General features: G+C 32.9%; 1 pseudogene; it reads left to right on the top strand.

Moving 5' to 3' along the window:
* The window catches only part of LOC140856169 (uncharacterized), a 68,049-nt pseudogene that overhangs the window by 40,297 nt on the left and 1,558 nt on the right, over positions 1-26,194 (top strand).

The raw sequence follows: 26,194 nt of genomic DNA, 5'->3' as shown, positions 1-26,194 counted from the left end.
GCTTCCTTTTAGATAGATGAGTCTTGAGTCACAGTGTGGGGATACTGAGCGAGAGTGTTGGGGGTTGTTAGAGAACATCAGTACTCAGCATAACCATATAAGAAGTTACTTAGATGTCTACTCACTCGTTAGTGATTTTTTCAATGCTGTAGTAGTGTGAATAGTTCTTTAATCTGTGGTGTCTCGACTATTCATAGTGAGATTACTATATTTTGACTGCATATTCATTTGGTCTTCTAGTCATATGAATGTTTATGGTATATATTGGTTACAGTAGGTTCGCTATAGGCGTAGGATGCACATCTCGATAGGATCTATCGACTTTAGTAGAAAAAGGATAGTCCAATGTGATTTATGAAGCTAAGTTTTTAAGATCGTGGCTAGGCGATGTGATTAATAGAAAAAATTATTTATAAGAAATCATGATTTATACTTGACCTAATTAAATCTTATATATGACAGATGATGGGGTTTGATGAGTTTTTCATAACCTCCATTTTGTTAGGACTCATGATAAAAGAATTGAATAATACATTAACTACATGTAGAAGTTCAGACTTTTTTATTTTGCTAGGTTATCACTACATGTTGCTAGGTGTCACTGATGGATTGTGAGATCCATGAGAATTAATTAATAGTCAATAATTCTCATTGGATGAGTTAAAATTATTTTAATCTATTGAAAGAAGTTTCAACGATATTTATGATGAAAAAAATGATATATCTTATTCTCAGATAGAATAGAACCTACGGAGTCACACACAAAAGGAGTTTTGACTTGATTGAATAATTGAATTGTGAATTTGATTCATAAATGGACCCAATTATCAATTGATTGATGATATTGGACTAAGCTGTAAAAGTTACAAGAGAGGACTTACTAAAGGTTAGTGAGTTAGAGAAAGAATAATTAGCAATAGTTATTGAATTAATCATTAATTATTTGATTTAATCATTTAATTAAAGATTGGGCTTAACATAAATTAAATTGGATCTAATTTGGTTCACTTTGGGTTTAGTCATAGTCAAATTTAGATTTGAAAACCTAATTGAATTTGGAATTAGATTGGATTCAAATCGAATTCAATTAGAGCTAGAAATTGGAATTCTAGTTAGATTGAAATTCTCTCTCATCCCATATGCCTAAGAAAGGAGGGGCGCACAAGAGGGGCCATGCCTCCTCTTATGCCATGCGTGAAAAATAAGATCAGAGAGAGAGGGTGCATCCAAGTGTTGGCATGCACCCCTTGAGGATCTCTCTCCTATTTCTCTCTTATCTCTCTATCCTAATTTGTTTTAAAGTTTGAATTTGATTCAAAGCTTTAAAATCTGAATTTGATTCAAAGATTTAAAATCTAAATTTGATTCAAATTGAGAGGATAGATAGCTAAAGGTATGGGGTCTATAAATAAGGGATAGAGGGAGGGATGCCCTAGATGATTGAACTACGCCCTTCTCTCCTCTTCTTGCTGTCCAAGCCCTCTCCTCTCCTCTTAGAGCTATCAAGATGAGCCAGCCCACCCCGACCCTCCTCAACCCTTTACAACCTGCCTCTAAACAGGATGGGATGGGCTGGGCCATTTAACTAGTGGGTTGGGAAAACCCCAACCCTACCTGACCCACCATGGGCTGCAGGTTAAACGGGCCAATCCGCCAAAATTTAAAAAAAAATCTATAAAATAGCAATACAAATAGAAAAAAATATAGTACTAAAAAAAAGAGAGAAAACATAGTACTAAAATAGTAAAATAAACATAAGATGACAAGTATCCATATGTTGTTTTTGTGGATAAAGGAAATGTAGTGATCCAGCATAATGAAGTACTGGTAAATTATGAAGTATAAAAATATGATTGGGAAGGTATTTGAATAGTTTTAATATTGATATATAGCAAAAAACCTATAAAATAGCAATATAAATAAAAAAAATATAGTACTAAAATAATATATGGTACTAAAAAGAAAAAAAGAGGCAGGCCAGCCCATCTCGACTTGCCCTGAACAACCCATCAAAAAAAAAAAAGAGGTGGGCCGGCCCGCCCTGAACCCGCCACAACACGCAACCCAAACAGGGTGGGTTATTTAACCACTTTTAAATGGGTGGCTAAAATATAAACCTAACCTGTCCTATTTACATGGCAGGGTTGGCCAACCCGATGTGTCCAACCTAAATTGATAGCTCTATCTCCTCTACTTGCCGCCCAAGAGGAAGGTCCCTCTTCCTCTCTTTTTCCTTCATCTCCAAAAAGGTTCTTCCTAATTTCTTGAGAAGAAAAGGAGCAGTTAAATTCAGTTTGAAAGAAAAAAGATCTATAAGGGAGCTAGCACCCCGGTGATCTTCAGATTCTCCTAATCAAGATCAGCCCTGTGTGGATACCTGTAGATGTCAGACGTATGTGCGACTTCAAAAAATCTTTAAAAATATTCATAAATTTTAGATCGCAATGAAAATCTATCCACGCAAAGGTAAAGATCAAATCTTTAATAGATTACATCTTAATCTTGTCTATATAATGATTCCTAGTTATGAGATATGATCTCCATGCATGCTAGATTAGATTAGATCTAATTAGATTTAAAGAGTTTAGATCTAAATTTTACTTCCATCGCATAATTTATTTTTAAATTTTTGCATGCATATGTGTTGTCATGTGATGGCATTTCCTTCAGTATAATCCCCATTTGAATGGCCCACTGAAATATAATTGGCTGAGAGCACAAATTCCATCCAAGTCAAAGTATTTTTGTAACATAACATATAGATATCATAATTATTAGATGTATGTCCTAGAAGTCAATCTGACTAACATATTTATTCTTTTTAGGATATAGTTTTATACTTAATCTTATTATTTATTAATAAAATTAGATAGTTTATTTTCACTCATGTTGTGTACGTATCCATGAATCATCCAAAAAATTAATAAGATAATGATAAATATTCTCAAGAGTTGAGAATTTGAGGCATATGTCATTAGTGATTAATTTCTAAATTACTTCTGATCGATGGATCTTCACAGAGATGGTGATTGATTTGATAAGATTGGTGTATGGATCATTTATGTTTGGATAGACGAGTCTTAAATCTATAGTGTGGAGATACTGGAGTGAGAGTGTAGATGATTGTTAGAGAATAAGGGTACCAAGCATGATCAATATGATAAGTCATTTAGATGTCTACTCACTCGTCAGTGACTTTCTTGATACAGTGGTGGTGTGACTAGTTCTTTCATCTATGGTGCCTCATTTATTCATAATGAGATTACTATAGTTTGATTATACATACACTTGATCTCTACCATATGGATTCTTACAGTGCATATTGGGTATGGTAGGTTTGTTGTAGGAGTAGGATATGCACCTAGATGGAATCTATGATCTTGATGAATAAAAGAGTAGTCCTATGTGATTTATGAGTCTGAGATCTCAAGATAATGGCCATGAAAGTATGAATAATAGAAAAGATTTTTATAAGATTTCATAGTATGAACTCAAGTTGAATAAATCTCACATATGATAGGTGATGGGATTTGATGAATTTTTTATAATCTCCGTCTTATCAGAACTCACGATAGAAAAACTGTGTCACACGATAACTAGACCTAGAGGTTCCATTCCTTCCATTCTATTGGGTTGTCATTACATACTGCTAGACGTCACTGATGGATTGTGAGACCTATGAGAATTATTTTGATGGTCAATAATTTTTATGGGATGAGTTGGAATAGTTCCAATCTATTGAAAAGAGTTTTAATGATATTAGTGATGGAGATCATAATATGTCTCACTATTAGATAGAATAGAATCTGTGGGGTCACACACATAAGAGGTTCTGACTGATCGGATAGTTGAATTATGATTTTGAATCACTATAGGATCCAATAATTAATATGATTAATAATTGGACTAATTTGTAAAAGTTACAAGAGAGGACTTGCTAATATTAGTGAGTTAAAAGAGGATATTTTATAATTATTGCTATATTATTTGATTGGATAAAATAGTTGGGATTGAGTCTTAGTTAAATTAATTAGGATTTAATTTGATTAGACTTTGTTTGAGTTTGAGTTAGATTGGGTTTCATAGGTTTAAAAGGGTTTGGACTCAATAAGTACTTGATTTATTATGAAACCAAATTAGATTAGATTTTGACCAAACCTTGGACCAAGTGTTTGACTTGGTCCAAGAGACATCACGACCAAGATTTATCTATGCCACAAAGGGATTACCGTGGAGTTTTCTTTTTACATGGAGAGTAGTAGTACCAAAAGATAAGTGATGCCTCATGAGATAGAGCGGATTCCATCCTAAAGAGTCCTAACGTGATAAGACTTTCATTGAACCCCAGGGCATTGGGATTTTAAAAGGCCTTACGATAGATCAGCACCTCCTAAGATCTAAAAAGGGGGCATGCATGAAAGGAGATAATGCAAAAAGAGATTTGCGTGAAAGTAGTTCATGCACAAGGAAGGGTGCTACTTTATCTATGATGCCTCCCTTTTTTCCTCTCTTCAACATCTAAGGAGTTGGACGTCCCCTAGCCTCCATGCCCATCTTCTCTTCCATCTTTCTCCTCCTCTAGTTCTCTGTTGTTCTCTTAAGAAGAGAAAAGAAAAGAGTAAAAGATTCAACATCCAAGGAGCGATCTCTGTAAGGGAGCTACCACCTTGGTCATAAGATTAGAATCTCTTGATCAGATCGTCTTGGTGTGGATATCTATAGAGGTCGGATACATATGTGACTTCAAAGAAACCTTAAAGACATCCACGATCATCGAATCACAATGAAGATCTACCCATGCAAAGTGCAGATCAAATCTTCCTTTCTTTTATTTTAATCTTAATCTTAACTATGAGGGATCCTGGTGTTTTAGAGAAGCAATCTCTTGCATGCTTGTCTAATTAAAATGGTTTTAATCTCTTTACTTTCTGCTACATTTTTAATTTTGTATCATGCATGCTATTGAATTTTCTTCAAGTGATATCAGAGCCACCCTCATATGATTAAGATTAAGATCTTAGATCTAAAAATAATTGATCATGTTGTTGATTTTCATGATTCTGCTGCTATGATGATTGATCACCAGCAATCAGAAACATGAACCGAATCATCAAAAGATCATTTAATGGCATGATAATCAATTATATTTAGATCTGAATTTTATTTTTATTTTTCATGTATGAGATGCATGAGGTGATGATCATGGAGAAGACCCTTTTAGATTTGTGATGTGTTCTGTGATGTGATTATGGTGTCTACAAGCATTATTAAATTTATGTATTTGATCACCTACACGTCTCATTAGATTAGATCTAATGTTTGTATCTTGGGTGCTTATGTGCATCATATGATTTATGTAATTTAGAGACCTGTGAGTTCCATTAAAAAGGATTGTAATAATTATTATTAATTTTGATCTTCTGGGTTGTATTCTGTAATGTGTATGCGCATCAACGATTGATCGAATTGCAAATCTATCACACATGTTGAATATGGATCTAGACGGGTGATTGATCGATGCTAAATCAAGGAGTTGATTGTGATTAGATCAAAGATGCTCGAGATTAGATCAAAGAGTTGAAGACAATCAAATCGATTGACGTGCATGTGCTTGTAATAGTGATCCTAAGACCCGATTCTAACTCAGTGGCTTAAGCCCGAATCATATATCCATGATCATCATCAATTAAATATTATTGATTAGTTATTTATATGAGATGTAGATAATTAAAATTAGATGAGACCTAAATTAAAGCTTATCACATATATTAAGTTGTGCGATCTTCCACTATTATAAATATGCAGACGTCCTACTGATGTTGACTGCTTTCAACTGGATATAGTGGTTTAGTTACATCAAAAAGATGCAACCACTCTATTAGCATGAGATGCTGTAGAGTAAAGATGGGATTGGATCCAATAACTATTAAGTAAGAGATTCAATGATGGCTTTGCATTCATATTTGAATGATGGGTCTGACTTAGCTAAAGAATAGGACCAATAACTATCAGGTGAGGCCTACATAATTTAGAGAGTGGATATCGTTGCAACTCACTTAAGAAGTATTGGATAAGAGTTATTCACTCATTGGTTTGAGTGTCATCAATAACTGTTAGATGAGATATATGTAGATCGGTGGGACCGTAGTATCCACTTGAAACTATAGTCATGGATGGTTTTCATCTCTTGACCTGAGAAGTGTAAGAGATTCAAAAAAATAATGAGAGATATATTTATTTTAAAAGATTCTAAAATAAATTTTAAAATTAAGTATGAATATCTAACTAGAATATTTACTCTCTGCAATTCACCATGTTTGCTTCCAACCCTCTAGTCCAAATCCTTGATAATAACCACTTAACCAGAATTAACCATAAAGATTGGCTAAAAAATTTAAAAATTATTTTGAGTTCTAAAAAGCTTAGCTATGTACTCGATCAGGATCCCTTTGTATTGCCAAATCATCCCATCGCTAACCAACAGAAAGTGCTAAATCAATGGATGGATGATAATAATAAAGTCAGATGTTATATTTTGGCATCGATGTTCAATGAACTTCAACATCAGCATGAGGATATGAAGACTGTCAAGGCCATGCTGACTCACTTACAAGAGTTGTATGGTGAGCAAAGCCAATCTGCATACTATAAAGTATCCAAAAGACTCTTCAATGCCAAGATGCGCAAAGGACAGTCTGTTCATGATTATTATTTGATAATGATTAAAGATTTGGAGGATCTTGAGAAGCTCGATATGACCATGTACAAGAAATTATAAGGAGATTTGATCCTACAATCCCTTACTAGTTTATATGGGCCATTTATAGTAAACTACCATATGAATAAGATTGATTGCACCTTGACTGAGTTGTTGAACATGTTGGCAACTACTGAAGAGACCTTGAAGAGTTTAAAGGGCATATTTCTCACTATGGAGTGGACTTTTACTTTCAAAAAAAAGTCTACTTGGAAGAAAAAGAAGTCCATGAAGAAACAAAAGTCCAAGAGCAAGCTGAAGAAGGAAGCTCCTAAAAAGGCTGCCGGCAAGGGAAGATGTTTCCACTGTAATATCGATGGTCATTGGAAAAGAAACTATCCTATTTATCTAGAGAGCCTAAAAAAAATAAAAGGGGACACACCTTCAGAAGGTTTGTCAAATCTGCTTGTTATTGAAACTAATCTTATGGTTTCTTCCACTTCTAGTTGGATTATAGACTTTGGTTCAAGTGCTCACTTGTATACTTCAATGCAAAGTCTAAAAGAAAGTAGAGGGCTGAGAGAAGGTGAAGTGACCCATCAGGTTGGTAATAGGGCAAGAGTTGGTACTGTGGCCATGGGCACCTATCCTCTATGATTACTGTTTGGATCTAGTTTGATACTTAAAGACTGTTATTATGTACTTACTACTAGTAGAAATTTGATTTTTGTTTCATTATTAGTGTAGGATGAATATATTTTTTAATTTTAATAAGGACTACTATATGATTTATTTTAGAAATAAATTGGTTGTATATGATTTTGTGAGTGACAATCTCTATCACTTACATATAGATGTATCGGTGAACATATCTGAGCAAGTGGTGAATGCTATGGGATCTAAAAGATTCAGAGATGAGATAAACCAGAGGTATATATGGCACCTCAAATTTGGTCATATTAGAGATAATAGAATAAATAAATTAAAAAAATATGGGCTTCTTAGCTCATTGACTCTTGAGTCATATCCAATGTTGAATCCTATCTTTAAGAAAAGATGGCCAAACAACCCTTCGTGGGTGATCGCTGTCGTAGGCGGTCAAGAATAAAAACCAACTCAAACTATATAGATAGGGTGAGTAGGGATCATTTTCATGAGAATTTAGGATGATTATTTTTTTTTAAGAAGAAATAAAAGAGAATTGATTGTAGATAGATTAAAAAGAAATAAAATAGTAAGAATTCAATTACAAATGTAAATTAATTTATGAAAAAAATAAGTCAGAAAAATAACCCAAAAATTTTAAATCCATCATGTAAATTAGATTTATTTATTTTTTTATATTGCAATATTAATTCTTGTGATTAAGATATTAGCATAGCTTATCTCTAAGGGATACGGACTGTATCAGTAGATTACAGCTCATCCTGTCAGAGTATAAACTATCTAAATTTAATTACAAGATATAAGATTTAATCTAACATATCACGATCTATCTTTCTAAAGTATGTATAGTATCCAAGGATCACGGCACATCAATAAAGGGTATAGATCGTGTAGGCTGGATCAATACCTCAAAAAAAAAATAAAAAAATATATAATAAAAATATAATTTTATTATATAAAAATTAAATATAAGAAAAAAATAAAAACCTATTTACAGGCTTCATCGTATTTCTGGATTGAAGGGATTTAGCCACGCATCAAGCTCTCTAGCTCCATAATCTCTCAATATTTGATCCCTAAAGATTTTTATTTTTTTTTTAATTTTTTTCTTATTTTTTCTCTAATTTTTTCTCTTCCTCTACACTTATTCCTAGGTCTCCTATTTATAGGTGAATTTTTTATATTTTTTTGGTAAGAAAAGGAGTCTTAAAATCCTTAGAATTTGTATAATATCCTTTACATTAATTTCTAACCGTCGGATCGCCTTTGAACCACCCAGATCAGCCCAAATCTGATGTTTTAATCCTTATCAAAGTCGGATGCATTTTTGACCATCCGATCATGCTCCAAATGAAATTTCAACCATTGGATCACGTAAATCTCTCCTTAACAAAGTCGAAAACCACCACAACCATTGGATCGAGCTCCAAATTTGATCTGGACCATCGATCAACGCAAAAGGTCTTCCTTCTACTGTGGATCGTGAACTATTTCTGTGGACCGCACCCTTAATTCTGTAGACCGAGCGGTCGGTCCACCATGCATCGAAAGTAATTTTTAATATTTTTTAGGATATTTTGGCTCGATTTTTGCTCTAATTTTCACCTAAAAAATAAGAAAAAATATGCATTAAATTCTTCAAAAACTTTTCATTATTTTGGTGCTTAAATTGCTTAATTAAATCAACATCTATTTTTCATAAATATACTCTAATTTTATTTTTTTTAAAATTATTTATTTTTACAAGAAAATCTAATTTATTCATGAAATTAGATTTTTAAGAAGATGTTAGCGTCATAAATTATCAAAAATATCTTCAATAAATATAAAAATATATCACTTATCACACTCTCCAACTTGAACTTTGCTCGTCCTCAAATAAAGAAAGAATTTAGAATTAAGTACCTTTTAACTTAAAATTTTTAATTTCACCAAATAATTTTTAAAAGAGCCACTGATGTTCAGTAGAGTGTAAATGAGGTATGTCATTGGAGTATTAATACTAGTCAATGTGGAAGTTAAGCTAAGAATACTAAATATATTTTAATTTTTTTTAAATTATTCCTACCTTTATCTGTAAATGATTAACCTCATATGGACGAGTATATTGTTACTTCCATCCTTCATTTATTATTGTTATTGTTGATTTTTTTTTAATATTGTACTGCTATTGAGTGTCTTAACTCCTTAAGCTTTCTGTTTGATCCATGTAGCGAGTTTTCAGCCAATGACTTTCAAACCAGATGGCTTTAGAGCACTAGGTATAGAATATTCCTCGAACCTACTTGCTCGAATCAAACAAGCTACGAGTTAAAACTAGCTTTACAACAAAGCTTCTTTGCCCTTCATACCTTTTGACAAGAAACTCAATGCTTGCTTAGGTAAAAAAGCCCGATTACTCAGTATGAAGTACTTAAAAACTCTTCTCTTTTTTCTTTTAAATATGAAGAAATGTATAGTTATCCTATACAAACTCATAAGAAGTAAACTCTTCTTTGATACTGGTAAAAAAATTTAGAAATGCTCAAAGAAAACTATTTAAGTTTTAAACTTAACTCCTTATTGAGTTTTCTTAATATTTGATCCCTCAATATCTCACAAACTCTCTAATTTGTATATCAATTTTATTTTAAAAATACTTGGTTTAACTCGATTCTTAAGTATAATCAGATGCTTAAATACTAAATACTAACTTACTTGAAGATTTTAAGAAATTTAAAAATTTTTATTATTCTTCCCCCAACTTAATCAACATTATTCTCAATGGAGTAAAAAAAATAAAGGGTGCATAAAAAGAAAAAAAAAGAAGAGATGTTACCTGATCCAAAAGTCTTTTCAAAATTAGTTCTCCCCCCAACTTAGCCAATATTGTGCTCAAATCCCTTCAAAAGATACGAAACAAGACTTGATTAACTTAAATAAAATACAAAAAAAAGTAAAAGTAAAAGCTAAAACTGAGTTGCCTCCCAAAAAATACTAAGTTTTAAGTCTTCAGTCGGACTGAACCTGAGATACAGAATCAATTAGAATAAATCGGCTCATGGAGAATCATGGCCTCCTCCTCAATTTTAATAGGCAATTCTAAGAATGGTTTTAATCATTATCTATTTACTTTAAAAATAGTACCATTGCTTGAATTTTTGATCTCTACAGCCCCATGAGAGAAAACTTCTTTTACTCTATAGGGCTCTGTCCATCTAGACCTAAATTTTTCAGAAAATAAATATAGCCTAGAGTTATACAAAAAAACTTTTTGACTAGGTGTAAAAGCTTTTCTTAGAATTGCTTTATCATGAAATATTTTAGTTCATTCTTTGTATATTTTAACATTTTCATATGCCTCATTCCTGATTTCTTCTAGTTCATTTATTTGTAGCTTCCTTTGATGTCCAGCCTCATCTAGGTCCATGTTCAATTGTTTTATGGCCCACATAGCCTTATATTCTAGTTCAACTGGCAAGTGACATACTTTACCAAATACAATCCTGTAAGGTGACATTCCTAGAATGGTCTTGAAAGCTATGCGATAAGCTCAAAGTGCATCGATTAGCTTCAACGACCAATCTTTTCTATTGGTATTAATGGTGTTTTTCAAGATTTGTTTGATTTGACGATTTGAAACTTCTACTTGCCCACTGGTTTGTGGATGATAGGGTGTGGCCAATTTATGATTGATGTTATATTTTTTCATCAAGGACTTAAAGTATTGATTGCAAAAATATGTTCCCTGATCACTTATAATGGCTCTAGGAATACCAAAATGAGAGAAGATGTTTTTCTTAAGAAATTTGATAATAATTTTACTATTATTTGATCGACATGGTATAGCTTCTACCCATTTGGATACATAGTCAACCGCCACTAGAAAGTACTCATTTCCAAAGGAGTTTGAAAACGGTCCCATAAAATCAATTCCCCACACATCAAAAGTCTCAACAATTAGGATCGGATTTAATGACATCATGTCTCTTTTTATGATTCATCTTATTTGTTGACATCTAGGATAGCTTTTACAATACTCATGTGCGTCCTTAAAAAAGATGGGCCAATAGAATCCATATTGTAGAACCTTTGCAGTAGTCTTCTTGGATCCAAAGTGGCCACCACAGGCTTGGTCATGACAAAAGGATAGGATGCTTTTAGCCTCATGGTTTGGTACACACCTTCTAATGATTTAGTCAGGACATTGCTTAAACAGATATGGATCATCCCAAATAAAATACTTGGGCAAAGAATTTATGCTAGTCTTGAGCAGTCCAGTAAGAAGGAATCCTATTCGTGGCTAAATAATTGACAATATCAGCATACCACGGTTCTACAGTCACAGCCATGAGTTGCTCATCAGGAAAAGACTTTTTTATTGCTAGTTCATTAGAGGGTGCATCTATCAATCGGAATAAATGATCAGTTACTACATTTTCAGTTCCTTTCTTATCCCTGGTTTCTAAGTCAAATTCTTGAAGAAGTAAAATCCATCAGATTAGGCGTGCCTTGGCATCTTTCTTTGTTAAGAGATATCTAATGGCTGAGTGATCAGTATATATAATGACATGTGAACCAACCAAATAGGATCTAAACTTTTCTAAGGCAAAGACAATAGCCAAGAACTCTTTTCTGTTGTGGAATAATTAAGTTGCACATTATTGAGAGTTCTGCTGGCATAGTAAATAACTCATGATAGCTTATCGATTCTCTATCCTAAAACAGCTCCGATGGCTTAATCTGATGCAGCACACATAAGTTCGAAGGACTGAGTCCAGTCAGGTGGACGAATGATGGGTGCAGATGTCAGTGCCTTTTTAAGACATTCAAATGATTCGTGGCACTCAGGAGTGAAATCAAATGTGACATCTTTAGCTAAAAGATTAGTCAGTGGCTGGGTTATCTTGCTAAAATTCTTGATAAACCTCCTATAAAAACCAGCATGTCTTAAAAATGAGCGGATTTCCTTGATTGATCTAGGTGGTGGAAGATTTACAATCAAATCTACTTTGGCTTTGTCTACTTCAATACCTTTTTTTGAGATAACATGGCCAAGCACTATGCCTTCTTTGACCATGAATTAGCATTTTTTCCAATTAAGCACTAAGTATTTTTCCTTATACCTTTCTAAGACTAGCCTTAAGTGATGTAGGCACTCGAAGAAGGTGGAGCCAAAGATGAAAAAATCATCCATAAAGACTTCTAGAAATCTCTCGATCATGTTAGAAAAGATACTAACTATACACCTTTGAAAAATAGATGGGGCATTACATAAGCCAAAGGGCATCCTTCTATAGGCAAAGGTTCTAAATGGATAGGTAAACGTGGTCTTCTCTTGGTCCTCTGGTGCTATAAAAATTTGATTGTAGCCGGAGTATCCATCCAGAAAATAATAGAACTCGTGTCCAGCTAACCTCTCCAACATCTGGTCAATAAAAGGTAATGAAAAGTGGTCTTTTCTTATGGCCACATTCAGTTTTCTATAATCAATACAGACTATCCATCTAGTTTGAACTCTAGTCGACACAAGTTCATTGGTTTCATTTTGGATCACTGTAACCCCAAACTTTTTAGGGACCATTTGGATTGGACTAACCCATGAACTATCTAAAATAAGGTAGATAATTCCATTGTCTAATAACTTGAGAATCTCTTTCTTCACTACCTCTTTCATAACTGGGTTAAATCTCCTTTGGGAGTCTCTAATTGGCTTGGCTTCCTCTCCTAAGTGAATTCAATGTGGGACAATTGAAGGGCTAATCCCCTTAATATCAGCTATGGTCCATGCAATAGCTTCTTTATTCTCTCTGAGGATAGCTAAAAGTTCCTCCTCTTGGATTGGATCTAGGTCTGATGCTATGATTACAAGCAGAGTTTCAGATGGACCTAGATACACATATTTGAGGTGCTCAGGGAGTGTTTTGAGTTCTAGTTTCGGTGCTTCCTCAATCGATGGTTTGGATTTTGGTTCAGCCAGTCTAACAAGTGGTTCGATAGGTGGTAGCCATTGTGGATGAACTCTTTGGTCATAGGATGTGGATAGTTCATAAGCAACTTCAAATTCTAAGTCTGACCAGAGATTACAGTCAAAATCTTCTTCCCCTAGATCAATGGGCTTATAAATCTCATCTTGGATTAGGTTTACATTGACTAATTGATCTTTTTTGTTTTCAAGATTAAAAATATTAAGATTAATGGACATGTTTCCAAATGAGAGCTTCATGAGTCCATTGCGATAGTTGATCAGGGCATTGGTGGTTGCTAAAAATAGTCTACCTAAGATGACTGGGATGTGACCTTTTGGGTTTGACACTGGTTCAGTCTTTAGGATCACAAAATCTATAGAGTAAATGAAATCACTAACCTTGATTAGCACATCCTCCACAACTCTCTTGGAGATTCTCACTGATCGGTCTGCCAATTACAATGTAATTTCTATAGGCTTTAATTCTCCTATCCTCAATTTTTCATAGACCGAATAAGGTAAGATATTTACACTAGCCCCTAGATCTAACAAGGTCCTATCAATGATGGTTTCCCCAATGACACATAAGATTGTAGGAGATCTTGGATCTTTGTACTTGACTGGTATGTAGCTTGAAAGATATGAGCTCATACTAGCTACCAAGAAGGCTTTCATGGGAACATTAGTGATCTTCTTCTTTGTGCATAGGTCTTTGAGGAACTTAGCGTAAATGAAAACTTATTGGATCATATCTAGCAAAGAAATATTTACTTTCACTTGTTTGAATATCTCTAAGATTTGATCCATGTGGACTGAGTGTCTGTTGGACTTAAGTCTATTTGGACAAGGAGCTATAGGATTGGTAGTTGATGTCTCAACTTGCTTAAACCTAATGATGGGTTCTGTAATTGGCTTGGATGGCTCATCAACCTCTGTTGATTTAGGCTCGTCAGACTTGGTCTGATCAGTCTGTGGTTCAGTCGGTTGGTCTTTTTGGTTCTCAGTTATACCTACCTGATTGTCTACTTGTCTCTCAGACCTTAAGGTATGAATTGTATTTACATGGTTGAATCGACCTTCAGATTGAGATTGTTGACCAATTTGGGCTCTTGGCTTAGGTTCAGGTTGGCTTGGCTATTTTTCTTTTTTTCTTTCACTCATGGTGGTAGCCAACTGACTTAATTGCATTTCTAGACGAGCAATGGCTTGGGTGTTTGAATTTATAAGTTGGCCCATGGTTTGCATGAAATTGTTTGTATTTTTTGTCAAGGCTTCAAGGCTTTTTTTTAGTGAATTATGCTTTTGGTCATTAAATTGTATACTATCAGAAGTGGTTTTTATTAAAATCTCTAACCCTTTTTCTAGTGCATTAAGCCTTTGATCATTGTTGAAGCCTTGTGAATAATTTGATGGTTGAGTGGGCTTTTGATTGGATTGATTAAGGATAGGTCTATTGGGATTTGACCCTTGTGACCAAGAAAAGTTAGGGTGATTCCTCCATCTTGGGTTATACGTTAGTGCATAAGGGTCATTTGTAGTAGGTAGCATTAACCTGTGCTACTTCGTTCCCAGTTGGGTTCATCAAAAAGAGACATTCTTCTATGATGTGGTCTATGGCATTACATCCATTGCAAGTAGATGTTGAAATTTGGTTCACTTGGGTGTGTCCTTTGAGTTCTAAGGCCTCTAACCTACGTAGTATAGTATCTATTTTGGCCTCTGTAGCTAGGGATGTGGATACTTGGTGCATAGCACCTCTTGTAGGTTCCCTAGTTGCTTCCCACTACAGGCTCTTTTCTGCTAGGTCCTCTAAGAATTGCGAGGCTTCATTGACTTTCTTATGCATAAACTGGCCCTGACATATTGACTCTAGCATGATTCTAGAATTTGGGTCTAGTCCCTCATAAAAGATTTGGCATAGTCTTCATGTCTCAATTCCATGGTGTGGGCATTGGGTTAAAAGGTTCTTGAAATGATCAAAATACTTCCAGAAAGACTCATCTCCAAATTGATAAAATTGGTTAGTTTCATTTCTTAACTTAGCTGTTTTATGATGCGGAAAAAATTTTCTCAAGAAAGTTTTTACAAATCCATCCCAAGTTGTGATCGTGGTTGGACAGACTATATAACCATTTCTTAACACTGCCCTTGAGAATAAAATTAATCAGCCTAAGTTTAATAGCATCATCTGACATTTGGTGTATTCTCATGGTGTCACATACTTTCTCAAAATTTGATCACTGTCGTAGGCAGTCAAGAATAAAAATCAACTCAAACTATATAGATAGGATGAGTAGGAATCGTTTCCACAAAAATTTAGGATGATTATTTTTTTTTAAGAAGAAATAAAAGAGAATTGATTGTAGAAGAATTAAAAAAAATAAAATAATAAAAATTTAATTATAAATATAAATTAATTTATGAAAAAAATAAGTCAAAAAAATAATCCAGGAATTTCGAATCCACCATGCAAATTAGATTTTTTTTCTTATATTGTAATATTAATTCTTGTGATTAAGATATTAGTATAGCTTATCTCCAAGGGATACGGACTGTATCAGTAGATTACAGCTCATGCTATCAGAATATAAACTATCTAAATTCAATTACAAGATATAAGATTCAATCTAACATACCATGATCTATCTCTCCAAAGCACGTACCATATCTAGGGATCATGGCACGTCAGTAGAGGGTATAGGTCATATAGGCTGGATCAATATCTCAAAAGAAAATATAAAGATATGAACTAAAAGTATAATTTTATTACATAAAAATTAAATACAAAAAAATAAAAATAAAAACTCATTTACAGGCTTCATCATATTCCTGGATTGAAGGGATTTAGCCACGCATTAAGCTCTCTAGCTTCATAATCTCCCAATATTTGATCCCTAAAGCTTTTTAATTTTTTTTTTCTTGCCTTTTTTCTGATTTTTTCTCCTCCTATATACTTATTCTTGGGTCTCCTATTTATAGATGAATTTTTCATATTTTTTTGGTAGGAAAAGGAGTCCTAAAATTCTTAAAATTCGTATAATATCTTTTACATTAATTTCTGACCATCGAATCACCTTTGAACTGCCCAGATTAGTCCAAAATCTGATGTTTTAATCCTTATCAAAGTTAGATGCATTTCTGACTGTCCGATCGCACTCCAGATGGAATTATAGCCGTTGGATCATGCAAATCTCTCCTTAACAAAGTTGAGAACCACCACAGCTGTTGGATCAAGCTCCAGATTTGATCTGAACCATCGATCAGTGCAAAAAGCCTTCCTTCTGCTATGGACCTTGCTTATGGATCGTGAATTATTCTTGTGGATCACACCCTTGATTCTATGGACCGAGCGGCCGGTCCACCGTGCATCGAAGGTAATTTTCAATATTTTTTAGGATATTTTGGCTTGATTTTTGCTCTAATTTTTGCCTAAAAAATAAGAAAAAATATGTATTAAATTTTTCAAAATTTTTTTATTATTTTTATACTTAAATTGCTCAATTAAATCAATATCTATTTTTCATAAATATGCTCTAATTTTATATTTTTTTAAAATTATTTATTTTTGTAAGAAAATCTAATTTATTTATAAGATTAGGTTTTTAAGAAGATATTAGCATCATAAATTATCAAAAATATCTTCAATAAATATAAAAATATACCACTTATTAGCGAAATATGGGGAGAGGACCATTAAGATACTTACTCTGACATACACTGATGTGTATGGCCTATTTAATGTGTAGGCTAGGAGTGGTTATCTTTACTTCGTTATCTTTATCGATGACTATTCATGGTATAAGTATGTGTATCTTATGAAGTATAAATCTAAAGTCTTTGAAAAATTCAAAGAATTTAGATATGAAGTAGAGAAGCAAACTGAAAAATTCTTTAAGATTTTTCGATCATATTAAGGAGGTGAATACCTAAGTGGAGAATTTTAGAATTATATCAAGAAAAATAGTATAGTCTCATAATGGACTCCTACTAATGCACCTCAACTCAATGGGATGTTGGAGAGGAGGAATAGGACTCTATTGGATATGATCTGATCCATGATGAGCTTCACGAATCTTCTCTTATTTCTTTAGAAATATACTTTGCTTACTATAATTTATATACTAAATAAAATTTTCTCTAAATCTATTTTTACTATACCATATGAGATGTGGCATGGTAAGAAATCGAGTTTTGATCATCTCAAGATTTGAAGATGTCCGGTCCATGTCAACAATAATAGATAGATAAGTTAGAGACTAGGTCTATGAGAGCTCATTTTATTGATATCTTAAAGAGTCTTTCGAATACTATTTTTACTTTCCAGAGGATTATAATATGATTATGAGCCGACATGCTATATTTGTGAAAAAATAATTTAATCCAAGATGGAGGTAGTGGAAGAAAAATTGAGCTCGAAGAGAAAGTCTATGAAGAGCAATGAGTCATAGAACCTATAGAATATATTCATGCTGAATCAGTACATGTAGTACCTCCTCTATCTCATAGATCTAGTAGAATCTTTCATCTTCTTGAAAGATATTTGGGTATGATTACAGAGGTTGTAGAGGAAATGTTCCTCATAGAAGATAAGGAACATAGGGATGATCCCAAAAATAACTATGAGGTGATGTCGAACATTAATTTTGAAAAGTGGTTAAATGCAATGAAGTCAGAAATTGATTCTATACACTACACCCAAGTTTGGACCTTAGTAGATTCACTAGAAGGTATGGTACCTATTAGATGCAACTGGATCTACAAAAGAAAAAAAAGTTCAGATGGAAAGATAGAGACCTATAAAGCAAGACTTGTGGTGAAAGATTATAGTTAACATGAAAGCATTGACTATCAGAAGATTTTTTCATCTGTGGCCATGCTGAAGTCCATCCATACTTTCTTGCTATCGCAGCATATTATGATTATGAGATATGATAGAAGGATGTGAAAACTAATTTTTTGAATGGATATCTTAAGTAAAATATCTTTATGGAGCAGCCTCTGAATTTTACTTTCAGTGATAGAGATCACAAGGTCTGCAAATTGCAAAGATCCATATATAGACTAAAGTAAGCATCTCAAAGTTGGAATATTCATTGCAACAATATGATCAAATCATTTGATTTCATCAAGAATGAGAAGGAACCATATGTTTACAAGAAGGTCAGTAGAAGTACAGTTATATTTTTCATATTGTACGTGGATGACATCCTCCTATTGTGAATGATGTTCTCATACTGACTTTGGTTAAAATATGGTTGTCTAAAGAATTCTCTATGAATGACCTTGGGGAAGCATCATATATTCTGAAAATAAAGATCTATAGAGATAAATCTAAAAGAATACTAAATCTCTCATAGAAAATATATATAGAAGAGATATTGAAAAGATTCAGTATGAAAAACTTTGAAAGAGAATTTTTATCTTTAGACATAAAATTCATCTCTTCAAGAAGATGTGTCTCAATACATCTGAGGAGATTCAATGCATAAGCAAGATCTCTTATGTTTCAGCTATTGGGAGCATCATGTATGTCTGCTATGTACACAACCTGATATATCTCTTATTGTGAGTGCCACAAGCAGATATCAGTCAAATCTAGATAAGAAGCACTGGACAACTATGAAGAGCATCCTTAAGTACTTGAGAATAACTAAGGATTTATTCTTGATCTTTGGAGGAGGATCAAAGTTGAGGATAAAAGGATATGCTGACTCAGACTTTATATTTGATGTCGATGACAGAAAGTCTACATCAAGATATGTGTTCTTATGCAATGATGGATCGATAAATTGAAAAAATTTTAAAAAATCGATCATTGTAGATTCACCATGAAAGCAGATTACATCACTGCTTCTAAGATTGCTAAAGAAGTCTTCTGATTTAAAAAGTTCATTGTAGAACTTAGGGTAATGTCGTTAAATGCCATAACACTATACTGCGACAATAATGGTGCCATAGCTCTAACTAAGGAGTCCAGATCTCATCAGAAGTTCAAGCATATTAAGCGGTAATTTCACATCATACATGACTATCTCGAAATAAAATATATCGAGGTGCAGAAAGTAGACTCCACGAATAATGTAGCAGACCCACTAACTAAACCACTTAGCCAGCAGAAGACTGAAGCCTACTTTGAGAAGATGAGGTTTAGGTATATAGCAGATTAGCTTTAGTACAAGTGGAAGATTATTAGATGTATGCCCTAGAAGTCAATCTGACTGACATATTTATTCTTTTTGAGATATAATTTTGTACTTGATCTTATTATTTATTAATAAAATTGAATAGTTTATTGCCATTCATGTTGTGTATGTGTCTATAAATTATCCAAAAAATAATAAGATGATGATACATATTCTCAAGAGTTGAAAATTTGAGGCATGTGTCATTGGTGATTAATTCCTAAATTACTCTTGATCGATGGATCTTCACATAAATGATGATTGATCCAATAAGATTGGTGCATGGATCACTTTTCTTTAGATAGATGAGTCTCAAGTTTACAGTGTAGAGATACTAGAGTGAGAATACAGATGATTGTTAGAGAACAAGGGTAACATGAGAAGTCACTTGGATATCTACTCACTCGTTAATGACTTTCTCGATGCTGTAGTAGTATAACTAATTTTCTAATCTGCGGTGCCTCGACTATTCATAATGAGATTGCTGTAATTTGACTATACATACACTTGATCCCTAGCCATATGGGTTCTTACGGTGCATGTTTGCTGTAATAGATTTATTGGAGTATGATGTGCATCTAGATGGGATCTATCGATATTGATAGATAAGGAGTAGTCTTATATGATTTATGAGACTGAGATCTCAAGACCATAGCCATGACAATGTGAATAATAAAAAAATATTTTCATAAGATTTTATAATATAAACTCGAGTTGAATTAATCTCACAAACGATAGATGATGGGGTTTGATGAATTTTTTATAACCTCCATCTTATTGTGACTTATGATAGAAGAATTATATCACATGGTAACTATACCTAGAGGATCAATTTTTTTTTATTCTGCTGGATTGCCACTGCATACTACTAGGCATCATTGATGGATTGTGAGATCAACAAAAATTATTTTGATGATCAATAATTTTTATGGGATGAGTTTGAACTGTTCGAATCTATTAAAAAAAAATTCAATGATATTAGTGATGGAGATCATAATATATCCCACTAGCAGATAGAATAAAATCTATGAAATCACATACATAGGAGGTTCTAACTAATCGGATGGTTGAATTATGATTTTGAATCATTGTAGGATCCGATTATCAATATGATTGATAATTGGACTGATTTGTAAAAGTTATGAGGACTTGCTAACAGTTAGTGAGTTAAAAGAGGATATATTTGTAATTATTGCTATATTATTTAACTTGATCGAATAATTAGAATTGAGTCCTAATCAAATTAAATTAAGATTTAATTTGATTGGACTTTGTCTAAGTTTGAGTCAGATTGGATTTCATAGGTCTAAAAAGGTTTGGACTCAATAAATACTTAACTTATTATGAAACCAAACTTGATTGGATTTTGACCAAACCTTGGACCAAGTGTTTTACTTGGTCCCAGAGACATCATGCCCTAGATTTATCCACACCACAAAGGGATTACCGTGGAGTTTTCTTTTTGCATGGAAAGTAGTAGCACCATAAGATAAGTGGCACCTCATGAGATGGGGCAGACTCCATCCTAAGGAGTCCTAGTGCCATAAGACTCTCACCAAACCCTAGGGTGTTGGGATTTAAAAAGGCCTTGAGATAGATCAGTGCCTCCTAAGATCTGAAAAGGGGGCATGTGTGAAAGGAGATTATGCAAAAAGAGATCTGCATGAAAGTAGTTCATGCACAAGGGGTGATACTTTATCTGTAATGCCTCCCTTCTTTCTTCTCTTCAATGTCCAAGGAGTTGGACATCCCCTAGCCTCCATGCCCATCTCCTCTCCCATCTTCCTCCTCCAATTCTCTGTTGTTCTCTTGAAAAGAGAAGAGAAAAGAAAAAAATATTCAACATCCAAGGAGCGATCTCTGCAAAGAAGTGAGCACCCCAGTGAGATCAGGATCTCCTGATCACATCATCCTTGTGTAGATATCTGTAGAGGCTGAATACATACTCAGCTTCGAAGAAATCTTGAAGACATCCATGATCATCGAATCGCAGTGAAGATCTATCCATGCAAGGTGAAGATCAGATCTTCTTTTCTTTTGTTTTAATCTTAATCCTAACTATGAGGGATCCTGATGTTTTAGAGATGCCATCTCTAGCATGCTTGTCTAATCTATTTACTTTTTGCTATATTTTTATTTTTGTATCATGTATGCTATCGGATCTTCTTCAATAATTTTTACTAAACATATGCATAATCAATAAACCATAGTATTTTAGAAATATCAATTTTTCAAATCAATTGCTATTCAAAATATAATTTCATAAATCATGCATAATTTTAAGAATAATTATTTACTTTCAAAATAAACTATGAAATATTTCGAGAAGATTTTTTATTACTTATTTTTGTAGAATATTGAATAGGCAGATTCAATCAAATCCTGAAAGTATCCTTCAGAACCTATTATTCAAATTTATATCCTTACATTAATTCTAATTCATAATTAAATCAAAATAAAAATTTCAAATTAAACTCCTCCATCAGAATCAACTCAAACTCAAAAAAGCAGGTTGGTTCATAAATCATATAGTGAGAATATCAGAGGAGAGAGAAATCAATAAGATGGAATAGGGCTAGTTAGGCGATACTATCCGAAAATCTGATCGATCAAATCAAAATGATTTAATTAAATCAAAGTTGAATTAGTATATAGATGATTCAATAAACATCATAGATAATCAAATCTAATGGTATCCAAATCTAGTCAGGCGCGCCGACGATGGTTGCTCTACTGATCTCACATAAAAAGGGGAAAGCCATCCTCTATTTCACTATGGAACTGTGAGAGAGAAAGAGAGAAGGAAAAAAAGAAAAAAAAAAGAGGAGAAAAAAGAAAAGAAAAAAAAAAGAGACAAATTCTCTCTCTCCCTTCTCTCTTCCATTTTCTCTCTAAAAAGTTTCTATCTCCAATTTCTTTCTCTATTTCTCTCTAGAAAAGCCCCACTTTCTTTATGAATTTTCTTCTTCTAAGATGATTTCTCTCTCTAAGATTAGTTCAATGGACTTTCTTTCCATGATTTTGATTTAGCTTAGTGAAAGTCTTGATCTGTAATCATCGGATAGCGTGCCGGCATCCATTTTGATCGAATTCGAAAATCATCAGTTTTGATCTATTTGATTTTTATGGAGTCAACTATATCTTAATCCAATCTTGATTAAATAAAACTATTTGACTAAACTGACCTTTGATCATCGAGCATTGTGTTGGCCTTTATCTTGACTCTTATTGGATACTATTAATTTGATTACCCTTGATCTCTGTTGAACGATCTAGATTTTAGATGACCCTTGATCAGATGAGGTTAGATAACTGACAGACCTAGATCGCTAGATGCAACTACTTGTGAATCATGTCTTTCCTAATTATCCTTATTCTTTCTGATTATCGGACTAAATTATATATAGGAGTATAGTCAACTCGAGAAGAAGATGTCTAATGATGGATACTGTGATCTGATCTACAAATTGAAGATTTTGAAAAAAAAATTATGAAATGATGTGAATTTGTTGGAATACATATAAGATAAGTAATATTTTACTTTTTTTTAGATTTATCAATAAATTATAAAATATTTTTTCATATTGAATGATTCATGATTTATAAATTTGATGCATAGTATTTTGGATTATTGAATATGCCCTTTTTTTGATATATCAAATGATTTATGATCGATCGTATTAATTTTACTATAGATTATATCAATTGCTTTTGATGTTGCTTCATTTATGACTTTTCGAATTGGAATATATATGAAAAAGTATTTTGAATTGAGATGAATTTTGACTCATAGCCTAATTACGTATCGAACCCCACTAGTGGAGGTTAAATGTTGGTACTTTGATATCCCACCAATGGAGCGATTAAACGCTAGTAATTACTTTGATACCTTATTAGTGGGGTGGTTAAATACTGGTACTCTAATACCCCACCAGTGGGGATTGGTATTTTGATATCCTGCCAGTGGGACGGTTAAATACTGATACTTGATATCTTATCAGTTGGGGATATGCACTAGTACTCTGATTTAGTTTATGACTGTCAAAATGAACATGATGTTTCGAACGAATTTGATTTATGAATGAAAGTAATTTTGTATGGATTTTATTTAATTAGTGATGTATATTTTGAATTATTGCATCTTGCATGCTTATTTTTAGCATATTATTATTGCTTAATTTATCTAGCTAAAGTGTATATTGCTTACTAGCTAGGCTGTTTAGCTTATTACTCTATGTTTTAGAATTTTTACAGATTTAGAGAACTAGTTTGATTCAGAGATTTGACATGTGAGAGCAATCTAGAGACAGACTTTGATATTTTTATTTTAGATTATGATTTATTAAGATTTGAGACGAGATCATGAAATTTTATTTTGTAAGATATTTGATTTAGTTATTTAAATTAAAATTAAATATTAATTATTTAGATTTGTTTCTTTATTGCTTTGTGATATCATGATAAGATGCCTTACATACTGATGGAGAGAATTTTTCATGAGTATACGGCGGTTGCCATTATAGGATACCCATTATAGGGTTCTTTCTTCTTAGTTTCTTAGCTCCCTTTTCTATCCACAAGATGTAGGGAAGCTACATATACACTGGTGTTTTTATGAGTAACTTGGTGGTGGCATGCTTTTATCATGCTTCATTTTTTCCCTTTTGGATGTGGTCCACATATTTATGCATAAACAAAGTATAATTTTCTAATAGCACCTTGTTGTTTGATGTTGTTATTAAAATTGTTTAAAAACCTGTATTTGTGCTTAAGAGACTTTCTCTTGAGTCATATGGTGGTAATGTGCCACCACCAGGGTTTGAGTCTTGGACCTTCACCCTTAGGAGATTGGTGCCGATCATCTGAGCTAGCAGCTATTGGCTGTTCAGGAGACATATTTTATGCTTCCTATTAACATATTACAAAAATATATGTAAAATATGTGCCTTTCCCCAGCAAAATTATAAACAACATGTCAAGGATCGCTGAGATACTTGATATTTTTATGACATACAACCCAAGAAAGTGGTCCAAATTCAGATTATGAGTTGGATTCTTTCAGGTTGGAAAGATTTTAAGAAATAAAAAATTTTAGTGCAAATTTCCATTCTTTGCTCCTTTTTTCTGTTTATTTCTCTGCCTGAATAATACTTTTTTCCAATTACAGGTTTGATAAACACCTTTTTACTACTAGCTTTAAAACTTATCCTACATATAATTAATTATATGATGTTATTTAATTGATTACTATCTAATCCAGAAACCCATGTATCATGCAAACTAGATCCTTTTGCTGTGGTGAATTCTAAATTCATGAACTTATTAGCAACATGGAAAGAGAACTAATTCTATAACAGCTTTTTTCCTCCCTATTTCTAACAAAACATATGACTAGAATAAGAAGAGTAGTTAATACATCAAGATTGAGTGGTATCTGAATAATAGTTAAACTTAATTATACCTTTCATTCCCTCTTAGTGGCAATATCTCTAATGTTGATCACTATGATGACGATCCCCTATGGTTGAACCTTTCTTTTCACAAAAGATTATTTTTTCATAGTCATTTAACCATCATTTTCTTGCGGGGAATAAATAACTTCTCTTGGTTTTCTTGAAGAAGCATTATGCTGGTAAAGAGAAAATTGGTTGTTTAGGGCTAGAGTTCGCCAATTAAATAATCTAAAGACTATTATTAAATTTTGGTCCCATATCTAATCCAGAGGCAGTTTGACTGAAATTCAGGACAAAAATTACATCCTACAGCAGACATTACTTGCTTCTTTCAGAGGATACAACAGATTAGCTTTTTTCTTTTCAAGTTAAGAGTCCTAGGTGGACTTAAAGGGAAATTTTATGGTGGCTAAGTTTACAAAAGGGTCTTGATGGTATTAAAGGAAAAAAGAAACTCTTGAATCTTGAATTATTGCATATGCTGGTTAGATTTGTGCAAGCTGTTATATTTGCATACTAATTAATTAATACCTCATGAATCACTACAATATTAAGGTGTTCTCTTTTTAATTTACATAAGCTAACATTATGAAGTAATCTTTTCATTTTTGACTGAACATACTTGTAGAAAAAGATGATTGTATTTTTGAATTTTTAAGGGCAAATTTCAATTGGATGTCATGGTCTTTGATTGATCCAGAGACTTAATTTTTTTATTTCATTAAAAGACAGCAAATTGGTTGAACTAAAAATATGTCTTTATATTAATATAATAATATATAAGGTTGAATTTTTTATTTTCTATCGGGGGAAGCTCAGCTAATATTTCACTTGTATAACTTTTTTAAGTAACTGTTATTCAGTTATTATTCTCATATAATGGACAAAAGTTGGATAAACAAGCCAAAGTCTAATAAAAATTATTTTGAAAGAGTTCAAAATTTCATTAAATTTGTTGCTGAAAAAGGATTAATGAATGGAAAGATTTTTTGTACATATCGAAAATGTATAAATAATTCTTCTCTCGATCCACAAATAGTTAAAAAATATTTAATGTGAAATGGTTTTGTAAGTGGTTATACTGAGTGGGTATTTCATGGAGAGTTCAATTTGCCACCTCCATATAGATTATACATCTAATCTAGGATCTAATAGTTTACAAAGAAATCCTATAAGAGAAGATGATATAAGGGGTCAAATCTAGTATTTGGTGCTGGAAATTTGGAAAATTTCAATAGAGGATAAGAAA

Source organism: Elaeis guineensis, chromosome 1, assembly GCF_000442705.2.
Source record: "Elaeis guineensis isolate ETL-2024a chromosome 1, EG11, whole genome shotgun sequence".
NCBI lineage: Eukaryota > Viridiplantae > Streptophyta > Magnoliopsida > Arecales > Arecaceae > Elaeis > Elaeis guineensis.
This window is presented reverse-complemented; position numbering and strand designations above follow the sequence as displayed.